The following is a 14,564-nucleotide window of genomic DNA, read 5'->3' as shown; positions in this document are numbered from 1 at the left end:
AGAGAAGACAATAAGCTCAGGAAAGGAAACAATACCCCTCACTTGTGTGTACACTGGTCATAGGACCTCACGCAAGCCTTCTCCACCACTTAGGTCTGCCCTGGACCCAGCTTCCATTATCAGGAGCCACCGGGCCATTTCCCATCTGTGTGCTTCTTCTCTGGTCCTGATCTCTTTCCTGCTCAGAGTTCCACATTGACTTTCCTGGAAGACATTTCTCCATTCATGGTTTTTCACATTTCACTGTCTTCTGCCAGTGGAAGTTTCCATGTTCCTGAAGCACCTAGGCTATGAGCTTTAGACATCTTGATACCACACTGCCATGCTTGGCTTCTCTCATCCCCACCGTTACACCCTATCAGACTTCAGGACAGGGTGTGATTTATTGAAATATGTCTTACATTTTTTTCACCCATACTGGAGTGATGACAAAATGAGTTAGGTTTCCCCACCATCACGTAAAGATGGATACAGAATGGTCACCATAAGATACCATGAAGAGGGAAGAAGGAGACCAATACGAACGAATGAACTGCCTTTCTGCAGGGCCAAGAGCATATACATATGAATACTGAATATGCAAATACTGTGTGGTGGGACCCTGCTTCTGATTACATAAGAATCAAGCAGCATGGGCTTCACAGACCTGAAGCAAGACAGAGACCTTTATGTTATTGGGTGCACACTACTAAAATCTACTAAACATCCCTTAGGAGCAGATACTGCACACCCAGGTCAAACCTGATACAGATTGTTTGTAGAAATCATCACCTCCGAAATAATGACAGTTAACTATCGTCAGCCTAACAAGAGGAGCAGAAGCGATTCTTTTGGTGTCTAGAATCTTGTCTTTGCAAAGGAGGCACAGCTGTACCCGACTTATCTAGTTGGCAGATTTTTTAAAAAAAAGCCCTACTCTTCACACTCTGCCCTCTGTGTTCCCTGAGAACTGTCATGAGTCCTGAGTTCAGGAGGCCGGTTACTGAAATGGCTTTGTGTTCTAATGAAATTTGCTGGGAATGAATGGAAGACTGGAAGCCAATGGCCACAGCTCTTAATCTGGCCAAGCACTGCTGAATAAAATAGCAACCCTTGGCCTTGTCTTCTGTTCTGTGAAGCCTGCACTGTCTGGCTCTCACAGGTTAAATGATAGGATCATAGGACCCTGCCGCACCGCATTTGCTTCATGGTTTTGGTTTTATAAAGATATATTCACAGGAATGAAGCTAGTTATAGTTTCACGTTCATGCTGACTCACAGTCAAGTCCATCAAATAAGGATTTATAGATGAAACTCATTAAAGTTTGTTTTCAAGTATCCTACTTCGGCATTGTTTCCCAACTCATAATTAACAGCCTATAGAGCTATAGGCTGGATGTGGGAGTTAATGTCTTGATCTGGCATCCTTTGTACCCACATCCAAGTCCCTGGGGAACCACTCAATAGCTGTATGACATTAGTCATTCGGTTTTTCTTTGTCTCAGTTCTTGTGCCATCGCGTTGGCATAATAACTCAACTTTGTCAGATTATTTAGGGGAAAGATTGCACGAGTTGATGTGCCTGGGAGCAAGTGGCTCGGTGCCGGGCACAGGGATGCAAATTCCACACTGACTTCTGTTCCCATTTCTTGGTTGATTTCCACACTGTTGATCATTTTCTCCCGTTGAGATGGCTTTTGAAATCCTCGAAGACCAGATTCAGATCTCACGACAGTTAGTTCTAATCAACTTGGATTCCATTACCTTCGTATACACTGCTTAAGTACCCCGTGCCAGTATGTGGCCACTTTTGGGTGTCCTTTATGATCATTGCTGTGTTGCAGACAAACTCTTCCATGTCTAGAAAGGTAGAGCTCCCTCTCTCTCTCTCTCTCTCTCTCTCTCCCATGGGGATTATTCCCTGTTTATTTATTTTGTATCATATCCTTCAGTGAGATAAGTTTATTTACATCTATGTACTGTTTATCTATAGATTTTAGGTGTAATTGTTTTTGTGGTGGGGTTTTTCTGTAGCCTTTGGAGCCTGTCCTGGAACTAGCTCTTGTAGACCAGGCTGGCCTCAAACTCACCGAGATTCACCTGCCTCTGCCTCTCGAGTGTTGGGATTAAAGGTGTGTGCCACCACCGCCCAGCTAGGTGTAATTTCTTATTTCAAGTTTTAGATGTGCCGGGTGGTGGTGGCGCATGCCTTTAATCCCAGCACTCGGGAGGCAGAGGCAGGCGGATCTCTGTGAGTTCGAGGCCAGCCTGGTCTACAAGAGCTAGTTCCAGGCCAGGCTCTAAAAAAGCTGCAGAGAAACCCTGTCTCGAAAAACCAAAAAAAAAAAGTTTTAGATGTGAAGGTGGTTAATATACTTATTCAAATACTTACACAAAATAATGAGTATGACTAGTCAGGATATTTGAATTTTGGGTTTGCCTATATTTTTTTCCGAGATCTTCTAAAAAGACACACTGGAGTGAATTTTAAATATGGTCAGTGTGGCTTGATACACCCTGACAGTCTTCATTCAATATTAGCAACAGGAAAGACGTCTGTTGTTTTGGGGGCCTTCTGTCCCCTCTGAAAAAGGAGGCAATCTTTTATCCTCCGTCAAAATCTACCAATCTCTACTCTGCAGTGGCACTAGTGTGTTAGAAATTATTTTCAATGGCAGCAGTGAAGCATTGCCCAGGTTCTTGGGTCCCTTTTGGACTCAATCTAGAAAGACTGGGCCTGTTTCAATTGTTTTATAGGTCCTACTCCATTAGTTATTATTTTATGGTAATGCAAAAAATAGCCGTTCACAGTACACTGGGATCTCATTCCTCAGACAGCAGCCCATGCCTGCCAGGCAGCATTGGTGTGACCAGAGCACTTGCTCCAGATAAGAAGCTCTCAGGCCCACCCCATGTGGTCCTCCGTAGGTGAATGTTAGCGTTTGAAAAGCACCAGAATATTAATTGCCTCCTGCAGCTGAAAAATGAGGGCTTAAGCTTTTGTTCCCACAAAAGCTGCTGAGATGCGATACTGGTAAAGTTGTGCTTATCTAGGTAATAGATGCTTGCATGGTCACATTTATATATTCACATACATATATATCGAGTATATGTATGTTTATAGTGGTGAGTGCATGTGTGCATGTGTGTGTGTGTGTGTGTGTGTGTGTGGTGCTCCCAAGCCTCTCTCAGGCTAGTCCTTGAGAACTGGGCAATATCCTTTCTTGAACATTTTAAGAGCATATTTTCCTTGATAAAATAAATATGTCTATTAATAGTTGTTTCCATTAGATTTCCCAGGCAGACAAAACACAGAACTTGTCCCTCAGCCAGTCAGATAAGCTGGGGTGAGGGGACATGTGAATGGCAGCACACCCTGCCTTCCCTAGAAGGGTCACTTTCATCCCCAGGGAGGTGGTCTGGACATCAAGTCCTTTACCCATTTGAAAGGAGGCAATTGTGTGACAGGACACCAAGGGACCATGCATCATGGAAATTCCTTGGTCTGCCCTTGTCAACAAGGCAGCAGGTGGTTTAATTGAAAGCCATGCGTGTGCAGAGTAAAAGAACAGGCTGTGAGATTCTCTGCTGTCACCGAGTTACTCCTGCCAGGTGCTCGCTGGCAGGGTTTGTAAGCCTAAGTGCCCGTGGCAGGGAGCCGCTGGATCTCACTGCATTCTGTCAGTGCTAAAGTTAGGGTCACAGTTCCCAGGGTCACATGGAAAGGTCAGTAGGGTCTGGAGCTTAAGGCTCCATCTGGGCTTTGCTACTTTGTTAGATCAGCAAGCCTGACTCCTGGTGCCTTATGAGACACTCTGATGTTTGTTATGTGTTAGCGAGAGAATGTGCAGACTCCCAGGCCCCACAAGAATCCTTTAGCAGAACCTGCTAGGATGGGGCTCGGGAGTCCATGTCTTTAATACCACAAGGTTCTTCTTGGGCAGATCCTGGAATAATACCTAGATTTTATTCTTTTTCCCTTTATGCTTATGACTGGTGTATGAAAAGATTATGTAACTTTTGGTTACTTCGTAGGCTATAAAAATACTTTGGTTACTATAAAAATCATTAATTTTAAAATATTGACCTTTTTCTGTACTACTCATTAACCCTGTCTCTTTTTATTGTTAGTCTACTTGGGTATCTTTGTAGGTGAAGCTGAGGACAAACACATAGCTTAGATTGCTTGAGTAAATGCTACAGATCTATGAGCTGATTGAGCTTCTTTTTCCTTCTCTTGCTTGCTTGGTTTCTGTGGTCTTGGTTTGCAGGGCTATAGCCTGAACAATTGCAGGGACTGCAGTTTTCACACACTCTTTTCTATTATCTCTGTAACCTTGCCTTTTCTGGTTTGGTGCTGGGCATGGAATTCAGGACCTCACCAAACCATGCTGCAGCCCCATGTCTCCTACCCATGTGTGAGTTACATCAGCATTGGGATAAGAGGTGTACATGGGAGTAAGAATTTGGTTAACTCATTGCCCATTGAATGAGAAAGCTTTCTTTAACAGAAAACTAGCTTCTTTTGAGGTTTGGTATAAGGGAATTAACAGGTAGTTGAGGAAGCAAAAGTGATAAGTGCAATAAGTTAAAAATAATTCTGAAGAAGAATGAAGGTTGTGGTAGACTTGGATGAAGACTAGAGAATCCGGATCTTTGCTCTGAGTGAATGCAGGAAGGGGGCATCTTCCTGGGCAATTGTAAAGCAGCACATCTCTCTGACATCTACCGAGGACTGGTTCAAATCCAACTAACTCCCCAGCATTAGCTTAAATCACATCTGAAAATAAACTCAGAGAGCAGACAGGGACAGAGGTCAAGGAAGGCTGGGAAGGCTTCATGTCTGGGAGGAAGAGCCAAGACTGGGTGGAAGGAAGCCCAAATTTTATGCAACATGGATCACTCCCAGGAGAACTGAGGCACCAGCCCAGTCCCTTTGGCCTCTCTTGCAAGACACTTTAGACTTTCAGTTTTAGCTTTAGAAGAAGATTGCAGTCTCCTGAGATGTTGATCCGACACATTCCTGGACCCATCAGCTCTGCAGGCCTCAAGTCTCGCCTTAGCTCACGTAGCAGAGCATTGGATTCTCGGTGTCATTTCAGAGTTGGCTGACAAATTCTATGAAGATCAGGCTCTTCTGGGGCAGACCCCATGTCCGTATGTGGGGCACAGATTTCAGCTTCTCTAAGCTAAAGCACAAGGATGTGTTGTGTTGTACTCTGCATGAAGTGATACAGAAGGCTTCATCAAGCACTTCCTGTGTGTCCAGATATCCACAATGATCTTACAAGAGGCCAAAATAACAGGATTTCTGTGCCTACCATGACTGGCTATGGAACCTATATATACTTCTCCAGCTTTCTGTGTAGATACTGAACCACAAGTTAATGTTTTTACTCTCATCTAGACTTCTGTGGAAGATAAACAGAAACTATATATATAATTCTTAGCCCTGTGGCTCATATGAAGTCAGCACTCAGCAAATGCTAGCTAAACTGGTTACTAATACTATTGTTAATTTTACTTTAGAAAGTTGTTATTTTGTTGAGGTTGAAATGGCTGATTTTATAAATCAGGACAAAAACAAGACAAAATTCAAGCATGGGTTTTAGATCCTATAATTCTCTAGATGTGTCTGGTAACCCTCCAAGTGTGTCTCTGGTACCCCTCTGGGAGTGTTCTATAATCTTCTAGATGTGTCCCATAGATACAGTCAAATTGGCTGGGCCAGGCTGACTCTGAGACTGTTATGAGAATTTTTTGTGTTTACTTATGTTTCTGTAAAGTGAAATACCCTCACATCCCATATCCTGATTGCCTGCTGACCTAACCACTATATAGTGTGACAACATTGTGACTATCTGTGTTTTATTGATTACCTTCCTTTTGCTACTTCATTTTATTTACCAATATTCTCAAAATGCAAACTTCAAAACCAACTCTCCAGGTCCTTTTGGAATAAAAGATAAATGAAGCACATACTTTAGTTGGAATGTCCCCCAACACAAACACACACACACACACACACACACACACACACACACACATACCCGCCCCCACAAGCTGATGTGCTGGCCAGGCATGGTGGCACTATGGTAGGACGGTGGATCTTTTTGAAGGGGGGCAATTAGATGGCATTCAGGACACTGGGAGCATGTACTCTGAAGGGATAGAGTGGCCCCAGTTTCTTCCTGTTTCTATTTTTCACTTCGATGGCTGTTTTGCTCTGCCACACATTTCTACCACGGTGTACTATCTCACCACAGACCCCAAGATAACAGAACCAATCCAATCAATCAGGACTTGGAACCTTAAAAGCTGTGAGTTCAACTCAAAGGTTTCTCCTTATAAAAGCTGATTGTCGTCTTGCGTGTGTATAGGAATGAAGAGCTAACACAGCACAGAAAGCTGGAGTCATAGGGAAGAACGTTTGCTTCATGCAGATTTACTGCAAATGTTGGGTGAATAAGTGAGGAAGTTGGACACAGTGGTAAAACCAAGAACCAGTCTAATCAACCACACCACATGCTGGTCAGGTGATAGAGACGGTGGCTAAGGGTTAAGGCAAGAGCAGGCGCAGGAGAAGTCTATAGCAGGGGGATTTATAGCATTAGAATGGCTTCTTGAGCAAGTGTAGTTTCAACTGGCTCTGAAGGATGGCCAGGTTAACCCAGGGTGGTTAGAGGAGGTACGCCATGAAGGCTTAGTAAAGATTGAAGAAGGTAGGTCAGAGAGTAGAGTGGTTGGGGACAGTCACAGCTCAGCTAGTGGTTGGGAGCCTTTTCAAACCTACCTTACTGGAGTCTCCAGAGAGTGGGACACCAAGGTGACACAGTTTCCATTCTTCAGGCAGGGCCTGTAGCCTGAAATATTCTTCCCATATTTTGGTTACCGTTAAAAGTTAATTCTGGCAATCCCATAGCTCATTCCTGGGACCTCTTTGAAATAAAATTATACGTGGTGCCATTTCCCTTCCTTCTGAAATTCCTATTGCTGTATTTTTAGTACATTTGGGGGGAGTAAAAAGCATCACTTACTCCTAGTTTTCCATACAACTTCTCCTGATGACTACCTCCTTTTAAAGAGGTTTTCAAAGGCTATGCAGCCTGAATTAACTTCTCTGTGAGGAAAGGTCTTTTGTGGTTTATAAATTTTAATGCAGGATACTAACTGCCAGGATATTCTTGGACCACAACCAGGGCTTTAAGCAGCCTCCTGTAGCAGCTGAAACGAGGCCAGCCTGACCCGCACCTGGACATAGGGTCCTTTCATCCTTCACGTTCAAAGTCAGGAGACCTCCTGGTCTCGACCTTAGGACAGCAAGGCTTTCCCTTTTAAAATCCAGTTCCTGGAAATAGGTCTTTGCTGTGCTGATGGATAATTTTTCACTTCATATTTTCTTAAGGTACATAAATTCTTCTTTTTCTTCTTGCAAATAAGGGAAAATAAGATCTGGGGTCCACGGTCTTCTCTGTATGAAGCAGCGCAAATCATTGCTGTCCTGATTTTTAAATTCTTCATTAGCAACGGGATTCCTACACTGCCCTATTCATTCTCTGTTCCTCTTCAGACACTGAGCTTACTATTTTGATTAAAAGTGCTGAGTAAGAGAAAGTTGCTGAAAATTACCCTCTTAAGTGAATGCCTGAGCCTCTAACCACACAGGGACTGCTCTGCTCCCATGGCTATTTGGAGGCCCTTAATCAATGCGGCAATGAAGAAAAACTGGGGTTTTTGAGACTTGGTGCTTTGCCTTCTGCTTTATGCATCGTTTTTCTTCCCCAATACCAGGAAATTCTCTTGGAATAGAGAGCCACACCAAGCCAGCCAAGTGCAGTTTTGCAAAATTTAAAAAGACGCTCCCTCTGGGACTGTAGATTGACAAGAACATCCTTCTACGTGCACTGCAGACTCGCATCTTGATCAGCTGACCTTCTCTTCTTTGGGCTTAGCCAAGGGAGCACAAGCTGGCTCCCAGCAAATCTGCCTCTCTGAAGAGCAGCTGTGTGCTGTGTGGGAACCACGCACGATGGGTGGCCCTCTCTCTAGACACATCCCCCTTGCTTGGCCTTAGCCAGCTGCCCATTGATTGTGGCTGAGCTGCTGACACCAGTCAGCAGGATGGATAGTGGGGTTTGGGTCAGGCCCTGCTTTAGGGAGAAAACCCAGCATTTAAAGAGCAGCAGCTGCTTTCCGGGTGTAGGTGTGATGATCTCTTGAGCTCAGTGGTTCTGCTGGGGGAAAAAACAGGCTAAGTGACCTTTTGTGGTTATGTAAATGAAAAAAGTCACAGACACCATTGCTTCTGGGATATTTCTTAACAGTGTCCTTTGTGTTTGTCAAAAACTCCCCTCCCAATGATCTCAGCACAAATGCTAAAGAAAGCCCCTGAGAAGAGCCTCCTCGAAAGAAATAAAATGTGACCACTACCTCCTCCAAAATGAGGGTCAGGCTTACATACGCCCATTTGAAGAACAGATGGTAGACATTAACAGGAAGTGGGGGCATCCTGGGGACCATTGCATCGCAAGTAGGGATAGCAGCTGCCAGAGACTTCATTTTGATACCGGTTACTGGGAATGCAAATACAACGCAAATACCCAACCCCCAATATTGATGGGCACAGTTAATATTCGCCAGTTTCTTTCCTCCAGCTTCTTGGGGTTGGACCTGGGTAGATTCAGTCCAAGTAAGACTGAGGTCTCAGGGGGTCTTCTCACTGGGAGTAGAGTTAACGAGGGCTTTGAAAACCAAGAGAAAGCACATGTGAAGTTGTGTGATTTCCATGTCAGGGAGAAGCCTACCAGGTGCCAAGGAATTTTTGGTTGCTGCGGCAACCAGAACAGAAGTTCATTCTGTGGGTCCCCAGCTGGTTCTTAGCCTGGGCCTCCCCTGGAGTGCTCATGCCCAGGACCGCCAGTGGAGCAAGCAGGAAGAGAGGGGTCTCAGATGGGAAAGAATGCAGAGTCCACATGCAGACGGCCTAAAACAGGACTTCGCTGAAGGCCAGCGTAAGAAGGCAGATGGACTTGGGCCACAGGGAACTGATTACGGAACTTTCAACTTTACCAGGCATTACCAACATGTTTTATTTTGTTTCCAAGCTCTTCCTTTGGATAATACATAAAGGATGAGTTAAGTAAAAGATGAACAGTTGGCCCTCTAGAGGGGAACTCACCCCTCCCACTCTGCAGAAAATAACCAGGTTTCACTGCACTGCTATGTCTGCCATGAAAAATACTCAAAAGCAAAGTGCACTGCAGAAAGGGATTTGCGCTCAAGTGTTCACATTTTTTTCCTGCTAGAGAAGGAACCTAAAGCTTTTAAGTGTTAGGCAAGTGTTTTACCATTGAACTACACTCCCCAGTTCTTGGAACTGTTGTTAAAAAAATACATATCAGCTCTGCTACTTAGCACTGTATGGCCTCGGATACATTATTTAGTTTTTCAAGTGCATAATGGGGGGAGGGGTGCTTAGCACATATGAAGTAGAGGCAGACATTTAGTAAGGCCTGTTAGGACCAGAGTAAGCCCATTATAAATGATAACTATTAATAGTGATCATGATGAGATAAGAACTAACCGTGCCCTCCATGCCCTTTTTTTTTTTTTTTTTTTTTGGTTTTTTGAGACAGGGTTTCCATGTAGTTTCTAGAGCCTGTCCTGGAGCTAGCTCTTGTAGACCAGGCTGGCCTTGAACTCAGAGATCCGCCTGCCTCTGCCTCCCGAGTGCTGGGATTAAAGGCGTGCGCCACCACCGCCCGGCCCTAACCGTGCCCTTTTAAAAATACTTCAAGCATTCCTGACCTAGGCAATAAAAGTCTATGATCTTCCTGTTCAGATACAACAACTCTGAGTTAGTTGTTCTGAAAGTTTAAATCACTGATGTGAGAGCAGAATGTTTTATTTATTCCTTCATAATTTCATGCCATATTTTTTTAAAAATCATATTCTTTTTCCTTCCTCATTCTTCCTGGATTTTCTCCCACCTCTCTACCCACCAAACTTCAGATCACCCCCTCTCTAAAATATGGCATGCTTCATAAATTTGGGTGTCATCCTTGTACGTGGGCCATGTTAATCTTTCTGTATGGTTTCAATTTTTGTTTATGTGCTGCTGAAGGGGGCAAAATATCACTAGCTTCTTTTCTGGGAAAGAACGCTGTCACTGAGAGTCAGCTTCCAGCTCTTCCACCTGGAGTACAGGGCTTTTGGAAGCGAGGCTCCCTGGTGTCTCCTGGTCTGCAGCTGGCATCAACCCCTCCTGCCCACCATCTTCCTACTCTTCTCAACTTCCATTTAATTTTATAAACTTGTGAGACTTCTCAGGGTCTAGTGCTTTTCTGGAAGGTAGAATCTTAGAGTGGTGGCTATTTCTCACACTTGAAGCCCAGTCGTAGCTTGCTTTTGTTTTGGAGGGCAACAGACTTTGAGTTTTACTTAAGGGAGCCTGTTCTTTAAAACTCAGGAAGACAGACAAAGAGCAGAAAGCAAGTCCCAGGTGCCTTTGGGGTTCCATTCTTGCTGCCAGCACCTCCGCTATGCATCATGCACAGAAGCCTCTGCTAGGACCGCCTTTTAGATCACACTCTGAGATGTCCACAGCGTGAGTGCATTAGTCACCACCAAATGGGTCTTTGCTGCTGTGAAGCAGTAATACCATGTGGAAGTATTGCTTGGTAATTTATTGAACCAGAGTTGTCTTCGGTTAAGTCTAGACAGAGCTGACAACTGCTACTTTGGTTTGCAGTTCCTTTGAGCCATTTCAACTTTTCTCTGTGCTTCCTCATCTTTGGTAAAAACCCAACAACTCTGGACATTGCTTTTGTCTCCTCTACATTTCAGTGGTTTTCTCCTGGGAAGAAAGAAGAGCACACCTCAGCTAAGCAAACACCTAACCCTGGGGATCCGGTTTCATGCTAACTGCTTGCCTGCCTTCTTAAAATCATTTCTTGGAAAAATGGATATGACTTTGTGTGCCCAGGTCCCTTCTCTCTTCTCACCCTCTCCATCTTCTCTGTTTTTTATTGCATCTGTTTAATCCGAAATGTTTTACTTTTACAAACTCTTTCAGCAGAGAGTCTCAGTTCTATTACTGGACTTTCCTATGCAGTGCCTTATTTCCTAAACATACCCAATGTGTACAAGTGTTTTTACAAGGGTTCTGATGATCCTGCCCGTATGAGGTGTGTGGTAGTATGAGCAGCTGATGAAGCACTAAGGAAGCCAAGAGAAAGAGGTGCACCAGGGATAGCCTGCCTCTTGGGAGACCTCTCGTATCAGTATTTATAGATAAGAGACCAGAAATGTTCACCTTGGCATATAAAAACAGACCTTTCAAATACTGAGATAATTCTGTCTTGGAATAGGTGTCAGAAGTAAGAGCTTGTGACTGGATAACTGTCTCCTGCTAGGTCCATCGTAAAAGATCAAATGCTTTATGTACACAGGGAACTTCTGAACTATAAAATTATTCAAAACAGCAAATCCAGACAAACTTTGATTTCTAGTGATATGCTTTGCCAAACATAAATTCATTAAAAAAATGCTCTGCCTATCAAGATTTAACTTAAAAGAGAAGCTCAACATCTTACTTGCCTACAATGTACTTTCTAAATAGAGTTTCTATACGTTTGAGTTTTATGTTTCCTGGGTTTCTAGAATACGAGGCTCTCCCCATTCCTTGTCCTTTCATTCAGTGAGACATCTGGTATTTGTCTCTTCCTGTGGTGTGAGATTTGTATCCTGTTAAAACATTAGACTCCGTAGGCTGCATCTATTAAACCCATCATTACAGAATAGATTCCTCCAGATACCCAGTCAATGATAAGCTTCGGAGTAGGTTCAAGTGTCTTGGGCTTTCTGGCACCAGATTTTAAAAAAAAAAAAACAAACAAACAAGGAAGAATACCAAAGGATGCATTTCTTGGTGTGTAGACAGATGTCGCTGTAGCCGATCCTTGCGATAGATAACCAACCTACAGGAAGAAAGGGTCACCCGAGGGACAGTTTTTGAGATGCCAGCCCATTGATTGAGCTGACACAGTGTTTTTAGGCACCGGAGAGAGTACATATCATAATAGGAGTGTATACCAACCAACCCACTCATTCTGTGGTCAATAAATAAAGGAAAGTAAGGAGGGTTGAGAGTCCCACAGTCCCCTTTAAGGATACACCTTCCCACTCATTCCCACCTGTCCACCCGTGTCTTCCTACTAGGCCCTCTTGCGTAAAGGCTCTACTGCCTCCCAGTAGTACCACCTGCAACCCAAGCCTTGAACACGTCACATCCCCACTGCAGCACATTTTGTTCTCTAAACAATGTCCGCCTGGCTTTCATTTATCCTTCCTAGATCATATCTTAAACATGGGCCGATGAAAGATTTATAACTACTTTTCTATATGAGCTAGGTCTTGATTTCTCCTTAGTGAGATCAAAATCAGGGGTGCTGTTTTATAGCTCCTGTATATTGGACCCCCTGGGATTCCTGTCCCTGTCCAGATCAAGCCGCTATGGCTCCTTAGATTGGGGCTGGTTGAGCAGTTACTGGAATGTCCAGGATGTAGATAGTTCATCTGAGGTAGACGCGGGACAAAGAGAAATATCACCTTGAATTACAGAAAGAGGACAACGTCATCTTTGAAGTGCTCGGTCAGCAAAGCCAGTGTGAAGGGTGGCAGCAACTGATCACAGGTGAGACTTCTGTGAGTGTTGGAAGCCTAATGAAGGGCGTCCCTCTGGACTTTCAGTGAATGGCAAAAGCCCAATAAATGAAGAAGAAACAAAGACAAATACAGACCCAGCACTGCCATTGAGGGTAGGCAAACCTAATGTGACTCAAGGCAAAGGAGGTCACCTAGCGATTGTGAGAAACCTCCATGTCTTCTCTAGTTCCACATATTTGATTACTGGATTTCTTGAGCAGATTTGTTTCAAATTAGTGCTGTAAAGCGGACTTTCCTCCATGTTCTGGGAAGATGGGAAATCAAAGAAATATGTTTCAAATCTTACTTAACCACTTTAACAATTGTTGGTATTCGCTTTTTAAAACTGAAGGAAAGGCCCTGGAGAGATGGCTCAGCAGTTAAGAGCATTTGTTGTTGGTCTTAGAGGACCCAGGTTCAGTTCCCAGAACCCAAATGGTAGCTCACAAACATTTGCAACTCTAGTCCCAAGAGGACCAATATTCTCTCCTGACCTCTGTGGACACCAGGCACGCACGTGGTATGCATTCATATACACAGACAGGACACTCACATATATAAAGTCTAAAATAAAATGAAATTAAAGAAGTATAAAAATGAGTTGTTTCTATTTTATTGAAGAAGTGCTAATTATTGAGAATATGTAGCAGTGAGTGTCATGCTAAATTTAGGAAAATCCATTTATAACTATATTAAGTATTTAATATTGCTATACATACATATCTTTGATATAATTATTGTATACTTATGTGATATGAAGACTCATAAGGTTCTAAAAAGTTTTCATAAAAACAGCAATCCATACTCCTCTTCCCATTTTCACATTATTTACCAATTAAACTTGTCAATTATTTTGGTACTTGCCTTGTATACTTAAATAGTATGTACATGTTCTTTTTGATTTTCATACTTAAGCTTTTTTATGACTTCTCTAAAAAAGGAGATATGAATTAGATCTTTTCCACCTTCCACTTACAAAACACTCCTCCTACACACAGATTCTATCTCCAACACAGGTACACACACACACACACATACACACACACACACACACACACACACACATTCATGCTGTTCTTCTTGGTCCTCTTCTTACAACATGGTATTATTACAGTTTTTTTGTTAAATAGGAGTTAATCTGGAAAATCCCACTCATGGCTGATGTCAAAGTGGAACATTATCACAACTTTAATCCTTTCTAAACTGTTCCCCCAACCCTGGAGTTATTGGTTGAATTTTTTTTGATTAGTAAAAACATATTATTAGCTCAAAACTGAGCTATAAACTAATCATCCAAATAATTTCTACACACATTCAGATGTATTACACAGTCTACAGACTTTATGTTCTTGGAGAAAAGTCTCTAAATCAGTCCTGGTTAGTCTTGACTTTATCCCACAGTACCCCAAACAGTTGATACAGGTTGGTACCAGATGGTATGACGTTGTCTTCTGCAATGGATAGCCTCTGTTTTAATTTTTTTTCCAAGACAGGGTTTCTCTCTCAGGACAGCCCTGGCTGTCCTGAACTCACTTTGTAGGCCAGGCTAGCCTCAAACTCAAAGACCCACCTGCCTCTATCTCCTGAGTGTTGGGATTAAAGGTGTGTGCCACCACGCCCAGCTGTAATTTCTTTTCAACATCTCATTTAAGTGGACTATAACCTCCAGTTGCTTCCTAAAACATTATGGAGAATTGTAAAGTATTTTGAGACCTTATGTTTCTGAGTGTCTTTGTTTTGCTATTTACTTGGGTAACAGATTTATGAAGGTTCAATATAGAACTCAAGCTGCTTCTCCACCTTTTCTGTTCTACTTAAAATTTAGCTTTCTTGGCAATGTTTAGTTCCAAAACTCTACTAGTGTTCCCTCATCTCTAGTC

The 14,564-nt window shown here is 43.1% G+C and overlaps 1 non-coding gene across 1 annotated transcript; it reads right to left on the bottom strand.

Moving 5' to 3' along the window:
* Positions 1-10,003: 10,003 nt before the first annotated feature.
* On the bottom strand, positions 10,004-10,109 carry LOC119818077. The gene has a single exon (XR_005285996.1). It is a non-coding gene; the product is annotated as a U6 spliceosomal RNA (small nuclear RNA).
* Positions 10,110-14,564: the final 4,455 nt, after the last annotated feature.

This window comes from Arvicola amphibius, chromosome 6 (genome assembly GCF_903992535.2).
Source record: "Arvicola amphibius chromosome 6, mArvAmp1.2, whole genome shotgun sequence".
Taxonomy (NCBI): Eukaryota; Metazoa; Chordata; class Mammalia; order Rodentia; family Cricetidae; genus Arvicola; species Arvicola amphibius.
Note: the sequence above shows the minus strand (reverse complement) of the source record. Positions and strands in the feature narration are given on the sequence as shown.